The sequence below is a fragment of the Caloenas nicobarica genome, chromosome 22 (assembly GCF_036013445.1).
Source record: "Caloenas nicobarica isolate bCalNic1 chromosome 22, bCalNic1.hap1, whole genome shotgun sequence".
NCBI lineage: Eukaryota > Metazoa > Chordata > Aves > Columbiformes > Columbidae > Caloenas > Caloenas nicobarica.
The window spans coordinates 4,632,357-4,643,145 of record NC_088266.1 but is presented as its reverse complement, the minus strand read 5'-3'; positions in this window follow the sequence as shown (position 1 = coordinate 4,643,145).

Below are 10,789 nucleotides of genomic sequence, written 5' to 3'. Positions count from 1 at the left end.
TGCAAAGGGAGACGGGTAAACGTGGCACGTGCTGCCACTGACAGTGCTGCTGCATTAGCACAACAATGACTTTGTCAAGAAAAGCGTGTTCTTTACTCTATGCATAGGTATTTCAGAGCCTGGGAGCCGCACAGGAGCCAAAACACAGCACCTTAGGGATGAACTCAACCAGCAATTTCCTCCCCCGCTATCCCTAGTCTGACAGTGACCTCCAAAGTTCAAAATGGCTCTCCACATAGCTCTTCTTTGTTTAATCCAATTGTACATAATCAGCCAACTCTCCACATTTTTTTTGAATGACAGGACTGGCAAAGGCCTTATGACTGATGCTAAATTACAATCCACTGACATTTTAAACCTAAATCTTTCACCAACAGTTCGAGGTCAACAGCTAGTTCAAGGCCATTTCCAAGTTTTTCTTGAATATAATAGGCTCTCGTCTGTGAGTTTTCTGAGGCAAGGCCCTTATTTTGTTTTTACATATTTCAGTACAACTGCTGCTGCTAAAGCAAGTGAAGGACATCTTCAACAAGCGCATCCTCGCTTGATTTTGTTATTTCAGACAAGAGCAGAGTACTTTCTACTCATCACAAGTAAGCTTTTAAAATGAGGGAAGCTTTGCCCTCTGTTTATAAATGTACACAATTATTTGCTGCAGAATATTGACGCAAATTAAAACCCATTTAGATTTGCCAAATTTTAATTCTTCCTCGCTCAGCAGTAGGGACTCTCCCTTCTCAAAAGACCAGTCATCTGAAAAGCTCGAAAAAAGGCACAAGAAGGGTAGCCGAATGGCAACCCCGCTGCAGCTCGGCACAATTAAAAATTCTGAAGGCTGAGCTGGAAAAATTACATCTTGAGGACATTTATGCCCAGGCACAGAGGTAGGAAGAAAAAAAAATTAAGATTCTTGACACATGGGAATTCTTGTGTTTACGTGTCAGACAGGAATGGGCAGAAAGCAATTCATGGCAGCGAGTAAGGCTTTTTAGTACATTGGTGCATCACATTGCACAACTGAGCCAACAATTTCCCCCATCCTCTGTACTCCTGATCACTCTGGATTCTGCAGACTGGAAGAATCTGCAGAGGTTTTGCAAGAATTGGCGTCTCTCCCTTGCCCCAGTGCAAATGTTGCAGGTCTGTGGGAAAACAGGCAAAACTGGGAAATGCTTTATGCTATTCAGGAAGGGAAAGCATAAATTCCTGATTCCTCACAGGAACAAGCATTACCAGCGACCCTCCACTAGCAATTTTAAAATTCCCCTTTGTATGAGACCCTTCCTCGTATCACTTCTGTATTTCTTCACTCGTAAAACCAGATCTCTCGGAAGAAAGAAACTTAAAATGTGTGAGTTTGCTGCACTACACTACATTTGCCTTAGCAGCACCAAAGGCCAGAGTTAAAACAAACTGTAGACATATTCCGATATTTAAAGAATATGTGCCTTTTGCAGTGGGGCACCAGGCACAGAATCCAAGACCTTCTCCAAAAATACATGCTGTCATTTGACCCAATCTTTCTTAATAATTTCTAGATCAGCCTCTGGAAACAGATAACGAAAGTCAGTAGCAACAAGCAAACCACCATTCAAGTTCCACTCATTAAATATGTGGTGAAGCAGAATAATTGGAGGCTCTGGTAGCAGTGCTGGCTATAGCCACAAGGAATTCGGTACAGCACCTCTCTCTGCAAGCTCATGAGCCCCAAGAGCAGGTACTAGGAATAAGCCTCCTTGCATTTTATAGAGATAGTGCTTTCTCAAGGCACCTTACTCTTCTTAAAAACAAAACAAAACCAAAACCGTAGCAGGAGCAAATACCCCGGGCAGCCCAAAATGCTAAAAAAACACTCTAGGATCAATATGGCAACCAGGGGAAGATCACTGCTTTCCAGATCAGAGACTGGCATTAAAGGAAGAAATCAGCTGAAATATGGTCTTTCATCAGATGCAGCAAAGTCTGGATCTAAGAGGCACTAAATCTGTGCACTCAGGCTTTTCAGCACACTGGTGGACACTCGTCTTGCCAAGTTTCCAAGGAGAGGTGAAGAAAACCAGTAGCTCCCATTCCCACTTCTAGAAAGCTGAACTCCCGAGAATGCAGCTGCTTCCCTGCAGTTTCTATGCTTCCACCACTCGTACCACCTTGGGCGAAGTCTGTTCTTCTGTTCCATTTTAGAGCAGGTTTTTTTTATTATTCTTAAAGCACAGACCAATATGCTTTTATGCTGATTACCCTTCCACAACACCCAGATGTCGGAACACCCTGTCACATGCATTATCCCTTGGCAACTTACATCAAACCTGGTGTTAACTCACTTTTATTTTGTTACTATTCTACCAACTAGAGTGGTTCTTCACAATTGCCACAAGCTTATGCATAAATACTTAACAGATGAACTTTACTCATTAGTATGTAAGGAAAACAGAAGTAACACAGAATTAGTGGGCTGCACAAAGTCTGCATCACAACCACTTGAGCTTCAGTTACTTTAACTTGCAATTCACGCCATGCAAAATTCAAGATTTCATCCTTACATCTGTGACTCCCCTTGTGTCTTCAAGGCTCGGGGCCAGAGATATCTCTGATGGAAGATGCAAAATTTCATGGAACTTAAAGGCTTTCCATGGGAAGGTCCCCAGGGGCTTGCCTCTACCATCAGCTTGCATTGTGTGACCTTGAGAGGAAGCTTGGTCCCAGCTCCCCTCCTGTAGTGAGGATAACACCTTTCCTACAGATCTGACTTTTCTTAGTCCTTGTGCAAGCACGTGATAAAAAAAGCCACCACAATTACAGATCTTATCACTGCAAACATACACCGCTACTCTCAAATAAAGTTGCAGACACAAGTAATTGCCTCGGCCTCAGTGGGGACACGAACACCCTTCCTGGTGTCAAGAGACGCCACTAAAAAAGGGAAGTCAAATATTTAGTCATTTCAGATGCTGCTCATGTCATCCAGCATCAACTCCACAGCAGCAGCAAGGATCTAACTTGGCATGTGCTGAAACAACTGACTGCTGAGCAGCTTCCCCCCCTCACCCCCAGACACATAATATGAAAACCATATCCATGGGGATTTCAGCACAGCTGACTTTGCTGCTATTTCAACAGAATTGATAATTGCTCAAACTGCATTTTTCCCCTTGTCCTATTCATTCATACAGTTACCAAGACTCTGGAATTGCAAGCAGCTACATTTCAGTTAAGACAGATATTTTTATAGTAGGATAATGCAAGTTGCTAGCAGGCATTTTGTCCAAGTGAATTTTTTTCTTTTTTACTTTATAGTTAAAAATTCAGTCCTCGTGCCATTAACAAACACTGCACACATCTCCAGAAAATGCATGTTAAGCTTCTGCAGAAAAAAGGGTGTGCTAAGACATTTCCAATGCAAACCCAACTTTTGAAGGCTGCAAAAAGGTATTAATGCTTGGAGGTCACGAGATCACTTTTCTCAGGTGCATAAACCAGACTTTTTCAAGCTCAGTTCAGCAGGTCCAAGCACACAAGGACACGGTCTGGTGGGAGAAGGGTGCTGAAGCTGAGCTCTGAGTCTGGACATCTCAGGAAACAACTGTTTGAGGTTTTTTTTTTAACCGATTGCTTAAAAATCAGAGGTAAAGGCAAGTCATTTGGAGCTGCAGAAGCCCCGATTGCAGCTGGCAGCTCCGGAGAGCTCAGGCCGAGCAGGAGAAGGGGAATCCCTGGCTCAGGCTGCTGCTTTGCAGATCACTTGAAGGAGAAAAGCTCTGGCAGCACCGCACTCTTAAAGCCGCAGCGCCCGATTTCCCCCCCCGTCCTCCCGCATCCCGCCACACAAACCCCCGTTTCTTTGGGGCGGGGGGTGACAGGGAGTGGGAGCGGGGAGACAAGCGGAGAGGTGTTAAGGAAGGGGGAAAGGAGGGGAGATGCAGAAGTTTGGTCTCCTCCAGCGCTGCAGCAGCTGCAGGGCTGTCCTGATGCGCTCCTGCAAAGGCTCTGCAGCTCGGACTGCAGCACAACTGCACCAGCCCCAGGGCACCCAAAACCCCCCCACCTGCTCCGGAAACCAGCGGCACAGAGAATGCAAAACCAGAGCTCCCGACAAAGTCATTTTAATGCGTTTAAATTTGGGGGTTGGGGGGTGTTTTATTGGTTTTTTGTTTGCCTGCTTCAAAAAAAGCAGATTAAAAAAATACTTTGCTGATTCAGCCTCCCTTGTATTGGTCCCAAAGAGAATTTAAAAGGCAAAATGAAACGGACTGAATGAAGTTTAATTAGCAAGCACACACCAGAAGTTGGACTTTTTAACCTTTTATCAATTGTAAGACATAACCCTGCAGGAGGAAGGACCACAGCCTCTTTAAAAGCGCCTCCCTTCCTCTAAAAAAGCATGCAAAGAGCTTCCATTAAACCAGGCTAGGAAACCCTCCCTCCCTCCGAAGTTCTCTCTTCTTACCCCAAATCCACTCTGCAGAGCTCTGCTTTCTCACAGACGAAGCGTTGTGTGGAGCAGCAAAAGTTGCAGACTGCTTCTCCTGGGAGGGAGGCAGGACCTGGCATAAGTAGTGTCAGACGGGTCCTTGCACCGAAGTGATGCCGGGAGAGCCCAGAGCTCTTCAGACAAGGGAAAAAAAAAAAAAAGGGTGGGAGGGGGAGTTAAAAAGTCTTAAATCCCTGACACTGCAAGAACCCTGATCCTATAGGATTGTGTCTAAAAAGCGGGCGCTCGCTGCACAGCCGTATTTCCTGACAAGGTGGAGACTGAGCCGTTTGATTCCCTGCTGGGTTGTTCTCACCTGGTGATGTTGGTCTTGCAGGAGGAAAAATGAAAAGCAAATCAGACACCTGCAGAAGCCTCTCAAACATGCTCTGCTCTCACCTGAGCTGGTCTAAATTTGGGGTGTGGGCTGGAACTCGCTCAGAAGTCAGCAGCGGCTTCTCAGGCAAGCAGAAGCTGGAAAGATGCAGGGACAGTGCCCTGTAACTTCGATCAGTAAGGACCGGGGATGACAAAAAGAAGAGGGATAAAATCTCATTTTCCATGGTATTGCTAACACCAGTCTTAACCATATCAAGAATTCAGACAGAAGCTGCAAGTATAAATATTAAATTTGAGAAAACAAAAACCACCGAAAAAAAACAAACCCAAAAGCTCACACCATCCACAAACATTTAACAGGTTCATTTTTTTTCCTTTATACAGAGCAGTGTAAAGCCTGATCCAAAGACCTATCACTAACTCCAGCAAAGCTATGTTGTTTTAAACCAGCTCAGGCCTAGAAAAGCTTTTTGCCCTGCGCACATTTAATTCCCGCGCAATTTATCCCTTGACCATTCCATTGATGAAGGCATTGGAAGGCTACAGCTCTGGAGCTGTGTAAACCCCTGTATTTCAAGGTGGATTCAGCCCCTGGTTTCATGGCAAAGTGATTCAATGAGCACAGAGACAACATGCACTGGTCCATTTTCCTTCAGTTTCATGGAAGTGAGAGTCAGCACTATGGAACAAAAGAACTAGCGTGAGAGAAGACACTTCGCTTTACATCCTAGAGTTACCCATCACTAATGATTTCTGGTTCTTCTATTCTAGTTTCCAGTGCTAAGTGAGACTGAGGAAGAGGAAACCAGTTTAAGTTAAAGTTATTGAAGGATATTGCCCAGGGGACAACTGAACCAGGCAGCATTTAAAATACATGGGCAAGAGCTCTATAGCAAGCTGGCTCTGGAACCAACAGTTGCAGAGTGATGGTTTTGAAACATGTTAATTTTTCATCCACATACTTCAATGCACCATAGCAAAATGCCAAGTGTACATCAGGGTCAATCTAAATTTATTGTTGCCTTTTGGTACCACCCCTGAAAGCTTTTAGATCAAGTTTTCAGATATGCTGATTATCTGCATCCAAAAGAATGCTGGCACTGACTGGAAAGCCTTTTCTTTTCCTTTCACCTGCATTGCTTTTCCATTTGGAGATTAGTTTTTTTGGCTGGACCACTTACCCCTGCCCATCAGTTGCATCACCCAGACACACAGGATACCTGCTCTTTGCCAGGTGAGTTTTTATTTCTTTATACCTGTTGCATATGATAGCATGCTCAATTCTCTTGGTTTTGCAACACGACAGAAGAGCACAGACACAAAGCTGGGTGTTCAGCTTTGTGTTCCTAGTTACTCGTGCCTTGCGACCAGCATCGTACTGCTGCAGCTACCGCATGGCAGACTTGGCATTAACAGCAGGATATTCTCAGTGTAAGAAAACCCAGCAGCTCTGCAGTGACACCTGACAGCGGGCTAAGACCAGCAGCAAGGAGGGACTCCCCTGAGCATCAAAACATTTCACCAAAATTTCATGTATCTTTGCCAAGGCTTTGAAAACATTGATTTACTGAAGTGTTTCACAATACTTCAAGGCCAACCACTCTACAAATCAGAAACACACAGTTAATCTGTAGTAGATAAGGAAAAGCATCACTTTAAGGAAACAAAGCTCCAGTGCACAGCCCAGGTGCAGTATGCCAAGGAATGCACCGAACATCACGCACCTTCCCCAACCCTGCACCAATTTGCTGCTGCAACACAGTCCATTAATAGTAACATGGTTGTGCATTTTGGTGCATTTCACTTCGTTATAGGAGAGCAAACATGATGAAGGATTTTGGTGTTAAATTTTATCAATCGGTCTAAGCGTGGCATTGAGATAAGGGCAGAGAGATATCTGTTCAACTCTGCTCTCCCGTTCAGCTGTCAGATGCTCAGAGGAAGCCTTTGACTTTCCTCAGCTGTGTTCGTGCAGTTCAGCTGTTCTGGACTGCAGCAGTGCCGGGCTGATCAGCTTTCTGACATGAAGTGCAGCCCAGTTCTGCTGCAGTATTATGCCATCACATACTGCCTAGGACGCTAATTATATTAGAACCTAAAAGTGGTTGGAAGATAGTGGGTTTGCTCTTATTATAGTTTCCAAAACTTCTTGGATAAAAGAAGTAACCCTACTGCAATGGTTAAATCTGTATCACTCAATAAGAATTCAGTATAAAGGTTGACACCAGCATTCAGTGCTCACTGCCCACTGAGAACGATAAAAACCTAGGACTGAAGATGTGAAAGTCAAAGCAAAAGCTAGGATATTCCTAGACTAGGAAGCCTCAATGTATTTGAAGGTTTCTTCTCGCAACCATGCTGTTTATAGATATTACTTATGTGGGGTATTTTTGTGTGTGTGTTTCGTTTTGTTTTTTTAAATCTAGAACAATATGTACAATACTAATGAGTCAGGGAACTGACTACCAGCACAACAATATCCATTCCTAATTTCAGAAGTTGGGTGTGCCAATCTTCATCAATCAACATTTACCTAAGACACGGTAACTATTAGACACCGATCGAGTACATTTTGGGGAACTTCAGGTAACTCAGTGATTAGAGTACTCCCTACCTGCCTGCCTCCTGCCCACCTCTTATATCACAAGCCAAGAAAAGTAATTTCTTACTTACTCAGCCCCAAGACTGTGGAGAAAGCCGGCATTGTTCAGTGGACAAAGCGCCGTCACAGTACAGCTAAAGCCTTCAAAGGTTTGCAGTTTCAATTCCTGAGCCCTCCAGGAGCTGTCAGAGCCAGACAGCAACACAGGTTACCTGCCTTGTGCTTCTTTCTGAAGTAAATTAACCAATTATGATACAGACTCAAAACTGCTGAAGCTCTGAATCAGTTTGGACCACACTGAGAATGGTTCATGCTAGAGAATGAAGGAGGGAAGATGACTGAACACCAAGGGCAGAGAGGAGACAATCACTTCATCTGCGAATTACCTTTGGTTATCTTGAACAGACAGATTTTAGTCCATCTCCACATATTATATCTACACAATGCAAATCAGTAGTTGATTTTTTTTTTCCCCCCAAGATAGGATAATTACAACTATTTTAGTTAATGCACCAAGAGGCCCTCAGGAGCCACAGGTAATGTCTTTGGCTACTGAAAGTACAGCAAAACTTTATCCTCATGCACAAGAGGAAAATAATATTTCCCTACATTAAAATGAAGAAACAGTATGTTTAGCCTCTAACTTCCATTTCCTTCCGCATTTAGTCCAAGACCAAACAGGGCACTGAAGGCAGCTTGTCCCAGCGCAGGAATTCCTGGGGAAGATGCCAGCACTTTATCTTTAATCTGCTGATCAAGCTGATGAGAGCATCACTTTGTTAGAACAAAAGGCAGCAAGCAGGCACAGCTTATTTGACTGATCAGTTCTGTTTTGATTCAGGTGGAACATTTGGTGAAGATCAGCTCTCCTCCCCAATTCCTTTCCCCTTGTGGCTGCTTTGATGGAATTCTTCTGCTGCAGCTGCATCCTGGTTGCTGAGGGATGCCGGACTGCATCCCTGCTGCAGCGATGCTGCTGGAGGACTCTTGGGGACAGAAATTTACAGTCATGTTTTCGTCCCACGGCTGGGTGGGGACAGCAGCAGAGAGGTAATTGAATTAGCTGGCAATCCCATCCACTCCAGCTGCATGGCACGTCGGCTGTGTTAAGACACTTTCCTGCCCCACTCAAGTTGCGCACCTGTGAAACGCTCACCGAACAGGATTTCCACAGCTTAAAAGCTACGGTTTAAAAAGGAAAGTCGACAAACAATAGAAACAGAAGCTCTAAAGAGGCAGTATTACTCTAATACTCTCTCGCCTTGGGATATCTCAGCTTTATTTGCTGCTGAGCTCTCCAGAGAGCACCAGAGCAGTCAGGTCTTGGGAACATCATCCGCCGTGGCTCCAACAGGGCTCTTGTGCAGATCAGCTTTCCAGCCTCTAAACACAGTTCATCTGGATGCACAGAGATGGCATTAATACCACACAGGTGTAAGGGTTTAAATCTAAACTTCTTGAACTGGGCTGGCGATTTCCCTCTATCAGGCCTATTGAAGGCTTTAAGTGTGCTTAGCCACAAATCAAGTTCAAGCACAACTGCAGCTCCAGAACTCATTAGGTAGCTGAGCCATTGACTTGCCCCAATGGCCATAACAAAGCCTCTCTTTCTTACTCTCTCCCACACCAGCTTAAGAACTGCTGTTACGATTTTTACAGTCTCGTTTTCCAGAAGCCACAAGACAGTAATTTTGTTTTCTATGAAGAAGCCCAGCTGCTGTACAGCTGTTCTTTATTGCTCCGCAGAAGAAGTTAACAGCCTTATTCAAAGCCACGTGAACTTTTCGATAGCCTCGACCATCAGAGCTTCCCTGGCCTTTTGTCCCCATCACAGGGCTGACCAGGCTCCGCAGCAGCAGCGTGACCGAGCAGGGCTCCCAGCTCACGAAACACCACAAAACACTGAGGAATGATAAAGCATCCACAGAAATTACTCATTTACAGCCACATCTATAGACCATTGGCACTAGACGCCTTTGCAGAGAATAATAAATTTGGCAGATATGAGGCAAGTTTCCACTAGATTACGTCACCAACAGCTTGCTGCACACCTCACGTCTTCACAGCAGTACAGCCCCATCCTGGCTCAGTTCCATCTCTCTACACCTTGAGATCAGTCTGTGAACACACCACCAAAAGGCAACAAACTCCTTCTACGTCAAGCTCACTTTTTTTTTTTTTTTTAATATTTTTCCCACTCCTAACTAAAGAAGCACTTGCTATGGAACAGCTTTCAATCGCTATGCCACAACACAGCCTCCACCCAGAATTTACAAGCTACAGTCTATAACTGATAAGCTGCTCTCTCCAGTTTAATACTTCCTCATCTAAAACACCATCTTTAAACACCACCCACAACAGCTCTTTTTCCTGCAGAGCCTTTTTTTGCTTGTAGAGCATCTGGCTCCTTAATGCTCTTTCCCTTGCTAACTACCTTTTATTCCTTTATTGGCATCACATGTCTCATCTGTCACACTGGACCTATTTCCCTTAAAGGAACATGCAACTAAGTCTGAAAAGGCACTGACAAAAGCACATTCTGATCCAAACCACCATCCTGATAAAATCTTACTTGTCCCAAATTATGAGATGTTAGAGCTCCTTAATGAAACAGCTGAGATATTTTTAACATAGTCAAAAAACCTATTTTATCTTCTGACCTTCAGCTCAGAAATAGCTGCACCATTTTTTTTCAGAGATTTCAGAAAATGACTGCATAGTCTACCATTTCAGCCTCAATATTTAAAGTCCGGCATCCTATAACTAGCTGAAAACATGGTCTCTCAACAGAAGATGTTAAATAACTGCTGCTACTCCCAACTTCCAGCTCTATCTGTAATAATAACAGGCTCAAGTGACCAGGGCCTCAGCTGCTCATCTCATTCAATGTGCCAGAAATACGCAGCAGGGAGATTTGCACTTTAATGATTTCTGCGAACGTAGATGGCAAACCCCCTCTTCCCTTCAGAACAGAAAACAGACTGTAAAAGGGGACTCCCATTTACCTCTTCTCGCATTCTGCTACACCCAAACAGACTCAGATTAGCTTCTGAGAGCTAAGCAAGCTTCGTCATCCGGTCATTAATGGGTTAAATACATAGCTGTGGGATATAGCACTGATTCCCCTAATCTTCTTGCTAAATGTACTGTTTAGAAATATCACACAGAGTGGTAAGGGGAGATCGCTGGAGCTAGATTATTTGTCCAGCTGGCTCTTTCAGCTGAGTTATTTACCCCCTCACCAAGCTTAATTTGTTAAATTTCATCACTTGAGTTATGCTTGTGATCTGCCCTCCGCTAGGTTTCAGAAATAGAGCCACTGGTAGAGGCATTCAGACTTTACCCAGCCAAAGCTGCATTAGTAACATGGTCGGAATCAT